This window comes from Arachis ipaensis, chromosome B6 (assembly GCF_059453495.1).
Source record: "Arachis ipaensis isolate K30076 ecotype BB chromosome B6, ASM5945349v1, whole genome shotgun sequence".
Taxonomy (NCBI): domain Eukaryota; kingdom Viridiplantae; phylum Streptophyta; class Magnoliopsida; order Fabales; family Fabaceae; genus Arachis; species Arachis ipaensis.
Genome location: NC_142441.1, coordinates 102,281,215 through 102,287,867, shown reverse-complemented (window position 1 = coordinate 102,287,867; position 6,653 = coordinate 102,281,215). Strand labels below are relative to the sequence as shown.

Genomic DNA, 6,653 nt, shown 5'->3' with positions numbered 1-6,653 from the left:
ATCAATTAGCGTTTTTAAAATGTATAAATAAAGTTATTTTAAAGTTGAAATGTAACCAAACTTGCATAACTATGTCCTTTTTAGTATTTTTTTTATGAAACACTTCACATTTCATGAATTTAAAAATAAAGAATGTTAGAGAGTCGTGCAACAAAATTTATTATTTTTGACTAATAATTAATTATTAATATTTAAAATATAGACTAAAAATATATTGTTAAAATACTAAACTAAAAAAATTGAATTAATAACTAAAAATAATAATAAAAAAATAATAAATTAGAATAATCTTTGAGCATTTTTTTTAAAAAATTTCTTTAATTACAAGAAAATTTATATTTGTAAGCAATGAATATATGTCAACTGTAGCATTTTTGGATTATTATTGTTACAATTTCGCTATGTTACCAATAATATTTTTGTCCACTTCTGTCAACTCTTATTTATAACTGTTTTTAATGAAAGTATCTTTGTGGACGTGTCTAATAAAAATATTTTTTTTATGATTATGTTTCATAAAAATATCTTTATAGATATATTTTTAAATGTGTCTTTTTATATATGTATTTAAAATATAATAATTAATTATTGTTATTAATAAGTTGGCAAATAATATGTTGTAAGTTATACTTTTCCTTATTGTTAACATTCCTTCCACCATTGACCTTACAAAAAGAAGTAACTACACCTTGAGTAGTTGCAAATTATTTAAGAAAGTAAGTGCAATCCAGTCCCACTGCATAGGAGACCAACACACGTGATTGATCTCAGCCGTTGATCCATACCACATCAAGGGCTCTACATCACAACAACCACCTTGAACCCCCGTTTCCATCACCTCCCAAATCAAGGCCGTTGAATCATCACCAACAGAGCACAAATGCCGTCCGATATCCGGGGACCACGATACACCATTAACACTCATCCTATGCTTACTTAACTCCATAAAAGGCGTTGTTGGTTGCCTAATATCCATAACCACCACCTTACTGCTGTTCATTCCAACCGTCGCCATAAACCTGGGATCCGCTTTGTTCCATTCGAGACGCAACAAGGGACAATCTTGAACCGGATTCTCATAAATGATGGTCGATTTCTCCTTGTCTCTCAGATCAAACACCCTAACAGAACCATCACCAGAGACAGAAGCAAAGACGTTAAGCCCACCCCATGAAATATCATACACCTCTTTATCGTGCGCCACAAGCTGCGCATTCATGGATTCCCTTTCAATGTCCCAAATGGTGCACGTGGTGTCGACGCTAGAAGTGGCCACAAGACGAGGATCGAACCCTGCCCAGTCAAACGACGTTATTGCGGAGTGGTCACTGACTTTGTTACCAATTAAGAGGGACTTGAGTTGAATGTGGTCGTGGTGAATTTGCCAGAGTCTGAGGTTGTCGCCGGAAGTGGCGAGGAGGTCGGGGTTGGTATCGTTGTCGGAGGGGAAGAACATGAGGTTGGTTGGGGCGTATGGGTGGTCCAGCACCAAACGAGGATCGGTGGTGAAGTTGAAGGTGTGGTAGTTGAAGTGAATGAGTTCGACTTTGTTTGTGTAGTCTTCCAAGTAGCTGCCTATGGCCAGGCGCGGGGCTTTGTCACGGCGGACTGACCATGCTAGACAGGAAATTGGCCACTCTGCAACGTAGCTGTGAACGCCCGCTGCTTGCATTTTATCTGATTGGCTTTCAATGCTCAACTCTACTTCTATTGAATCCATATATAGCACAACCCAACAACCTTCTGTACTTCAGAAAATGCAAAAAAATTTAGATAGATGTTTGATGTGTGTACACATATTCATTATGTTTGCCGTTCAACCATCTTCTTCAGTTTTTAAGCCGTTAATCTGTCAGAGTAATGCTACCAACTGATAGAATGTGAGTAAATTTCAACTAATATTATAAGAGAAATGTGAGAGGTAACAAAATTTATTATTTTTAGGTATTATTGTTAATTATCAATCTAATTTTTTTAATTTAATCATTTATCAACATATTTTAGTTTATATTTTTAAATATTAATAATAAAAAATAATAAATTTTTTATAGCCATTTAGTATTTTTCATATTATAACACTATAATCAATTGTCAAACAACTCTAATCTAATAAAAAGTTCACTAAAAATAAGAGTATCAATTTAGACTATTTCTTTTAATTGAGTTTTAAATATTTTTATTTTTTAGAATTTTAATTTTGTTTTAGTCTCCTAAGACTTTTTCTTTCTGAAATTTTAAATTATGCAAGACAAATTTGGAATTTTTTGTGATTTATGGTAAATTATTTTAATTGAGGGACTGATGTATTATAATTTGAAAATTTAGAGATTAATGACATATAACAAATATGAAATGTTACAATGCACATTCAAAGAAAGTCTAAATATCTATTTAGGGATTTTAATTGTTTGAAATTTGCATTATGAGTTAATCCAATTATAATCTAAAAATAATACTTTACATATTGCTTTTTCTTTTGATTTTTTACGGTATTCTCTAATCCGGCAGGTCAAAGACTAATCCATCGCGGTACTGAGTTTTATTTAAAAGTTTGTCGCTGATCAATGAATTACTGCATGCACAAAACGATACTTTACATATTGCTTTTTGATTCATTTATGACTAAGTTGATAGAAAAAGATTATTTTTTAATAAAAAATGTTATTTTTTATTTTTTAGTGTATTTGATAAATTTTTAATAGTAAAAGTGAAAATACTGAAAAATAAAAAAATATTTTTTGAAACAATTTATATTTTTTTAAAAGATCTTCTTTTAAAAAAGAAAAGATTTTTTTACATAATAAATAAATAAAAATATTTTTATATTATTATACCTAAATATAATTGATAGATAAAAATATTTTTTTGCATAAAATATCCAAATATAAAATTACTTTTACTTTTCTATAAGATCTTTTAAAAAAAATAACTCAAAAAAAGATCTTTTCTTAGAAATTTATCCAAATAAGCTCAATGCTTGTTTCAGTGTCATTAGATTAATAAAGAAAATATTTTTTCAATAAAAATATATTTTTTATATTTTAACGTATTTGGTAAATTTTTATTAGTAAAAATAAAAATACCAGAAAAATAAAAGAAACGTCTTTTTTTGAAAAAGTTATAATTTATATTATTTTTAAAAATATTTTTAAAAAAAAACATATTTTTTACATAAAATATAAAAACATAAAATTACTTTTATTTTTATAAAATATTTAACTCAAAAAAAGATTTTTTTTTAAAAATTACTCAAACAAATTTTTAATGAGATCCAAACAAACAATAGGTTGAATATATTATTTTTATAGTAACAAACACGCCTAGATTTAATTATATATTATTTAATAATGAAATAAAAAGTGAATTATTAATAGGATGTTTTACATCTCATACACACAATTTCTTTCTTTTACAGGAATAGAATGTGACACGATAATTAGACTTAGGTTGGGTAAATAATTTAATTAAATTATTTTTGTAAAAATAGTTTAAACAATAAATATTTATAATAAAAATAGTTTATAAATAAGTTATTTTGTGTTTAATTTTTTAGTTTTAAAAGTACTTATTTTAAGAGAAAAGTGATAAAAAAACTTTTTATTATGAAAAAAATTATTTTTTTTAATTTCTCTTTAAGTACCAAAATAACTTTTTAAAAAGTTGCAATTTTATTTTAAAAATTATACCAGATATTAATACTACACTTTTTTATAAGTTAAAAATTAAAAAAAAATCACTTATGAAACTTATCCAAACCAGTCCTTTAGTATATTTTCATTTGACTTTATATTCTCATAACACCAAATAACTTTTCCTGAAAATAAAGGTTACTTACCAGTTACCACCTACACAAATTACGATAAAATTCTACCAAATTAACTTAAGATAAATGATTTAAGTCCTTAATTCTCATTCTATGTACTTTCACTAATTTCTTTTTATATAATTGTATCATTTCTTCCCTTCCATTGATTTTATATAATTCTATGTGATTTTCCTTCTTTCATCCTACTTTCCTATTCAAATCATAATACGAGATTTTTATTCCATATAACATCATTCCCGTTTATTAGTATTATGGAGAGTCAACAGAGAATTTATTATTTTTAGTAAATAATTATTCAATAATATAAATTAAAATAAATTATTAGACTATTAAACTAAAAATATTGATAAAAAAATAAATTTTATTAGCTTTTGAACTTTTTTCTTTGTAGCTTGTCTTCGAGATGCATTTTAATGTTTTTTATAGATATCTAAATATATATTGTTTATGACACAAAAAAGTCAAAAACATAAAATCAGCTATAATTTAGTGATTAAAATTAAAAAATATTATATGACTAATAAAATTTATTATTTTTTTCAATATTTGACTAACTCTAAATTTAAAGATTAAATTTTAAATTTAAATTCTAATTGTATAAAAATAAAATGTTTATTTCTAACATTTCTCGAAAAATTATTTATAAAAGGCATAACCTGAAGGTTTTATTCCCACTTAATTTTATAGTATATATTTATTTATGTATATGTGTGAATAATAAATATGGGTATAACACATAGATTTTAGTTAAAATGGGCCTTAAAATTTAGTTAAAATTATTAATTAAAAATTTTTTTATAAAAAATATGTAAAGTTTAATGTTGTGTATTTATTAAAATAAAAATTTAAAATTTTTTACTAATAATAATCTCAACCTGTGTTCGTAACACATCTATTAGTTAAAATAAAATAAAAAGTAAAATGACGAGACCTGAGATTTGTAATACAGTAATAGTAAACGAAAGGAACCTGACAAATATATTAACACTATCTAATTATAAATTTGAACATTACATACAAATGTATATATTATTTTCTTTGACTTTTTCCCCTTTCTTGTTTTCTTTATCACAGAAAACAATACATAAGTTCTTTTAGTACACCACTTCTTTTTCACAGCAATACAACACTTCCAACAAAATAACACCGAAATTATGGCAAAACACAACAGATATTTTACAAAAAACAATGCAAAAATTTCAGCATCATAATACAAAAAATCCTATATTTATTTTTTCAATATTTTATTTTCTCTCAAACAAAATTTTCCATTCTCTTTCTTTTCAAACATTTCTCCAAAATTCTTCATCCCAATCTCTTCCTCTTAGTCCATAAGACAATATAATAACACCTAATGTCACGTCTATTACACAATTCAAATTCAAAACTGAAAATTCCAAATTTCCAATTTTATCAAATTCAAGAAGAATAAGAAGGATACAACGTGAGGGAAGAAGAAAAGGAAATTTTGCTGGTGGAAGAAGTAGAAGAGATAAAGAGGAAAAAAGGGAAAGAAGAAGAAAAAAGTGCTCTTATATATATTTGACTACTATTTACTTGATCATCAGACACTACTCTCAAAAAAAATATTCATCTTATTTAGATACATATATATTTCTACTTATGGTGAACTCTATGATACCTATGTAATAATTAAATAATAATACTTATATTTGATAAGTTTAAAAAACATAATTATTGTAATATGTATCTTCAAATAAAGAGAGGCTATAAAAAGGACTACTTACATAACTCAGAAGTCAGAACCAAAATTAAAGCCTCCTATATTAGCTTCGTTTAGTGCAGATCAGAGCAGTACAAATGTACAATGGCAATGCTAGTGGAATGAAAATTCATTGATAAACGGAGATAATATATATGAGGGCGCCATAAATGAGACGAGAGCAAAGTATACATCCAAATTAAATTTTCCAAAAATATGAGAAGGGAAGGTAAGTGAAGGCGTGAAGCTAATGGTCAATCTTTACTATATATCCTTGATAGTTTGGTCAGCTTATATCAGATGTTCAATCATTATATCTATAGTCACGTTATTTCAAATATATCGTTATTCTCCTTTTCTGTTCTTTTTATCAAAATGTAAATTCTTTCTCTAACTTTCAACATACTAGTTCTACTTCTACTATATTATTTTGTCCCTCCAGAAAAAACAGTCTTCTAACTTCTAAGTGCCTGTTTGGTAGGATTTTTTTGAAATTATTTAAATACTTTATATACTAAAATTTGCAATAGATCGAATAAAATATTTACATTTTTTCAAGGAAAAATTATTGTAAAGGACGTTAGAAAGATTTAATTATTAAAAAGGACCTTTAATATTAAAATTATTAAGAAGGATCAAATCTTTTTATAATATTAAAGAAGAACAACCAAATCTTTCTATAAAGAGACAAATATATCTTTAATTATTTTTTATAATTTTTATATTAACAATTTTTTTCTAAAACTTTAGTAATTTTTATTATTTATTTATTTATTTTTTTACTTTTATGATCTTTTAGCTTTATTTTTCTCCTTGGGTAAAGATCACAAAAATAAAAAAATAAATAAAAATAATTAATAAAAATTATTAAAATTTTAAGAGAAATAAAATTTATCAATATAAAGATTATAATTTTTAGAGACCCTGCATTTTATATTTTCTTTAGGGTATAGCATTCATGTTAATTTTTTTTAAGAGATCTCCCCATACTCAATTAAGAGGTCGCGGGTTCGAGTCTCTTATCTTTGGTAAAAAAAAAAGCATTCATGTTAATTTAGCCATTGAATTATAATAATAAAACATGATATAAATTCAAAGGTAATT

At 25.4% G+C, this 6,653-nt stretch overlaps 1 pseudogene across 1 annotated transcript; it reads right to left on the bottom strand.

Annotated features, from left to right (window-relative positions):
* Positions 1–647: 647 nt before the first annotated feature.
* LOC107648277 (WD repeat-containing protein LWD2 pseudogene) lies at positions 648–5,780 on the bottom strand (annotated as a pseudogene). The gene is made up of 2 exons (XR_015886127.1): positions 5,575–5,780; positions 648–1,743 (listed from the first exon to the last, which is right to left on the bottom strand). The product of XR_015886127.1 is annotated as a WD repeat-containing protein LWD2 pseudogene (transcript).
* Between the last annotated feature and the right edge of the window lie 873 nt (positions 5,781–6,653).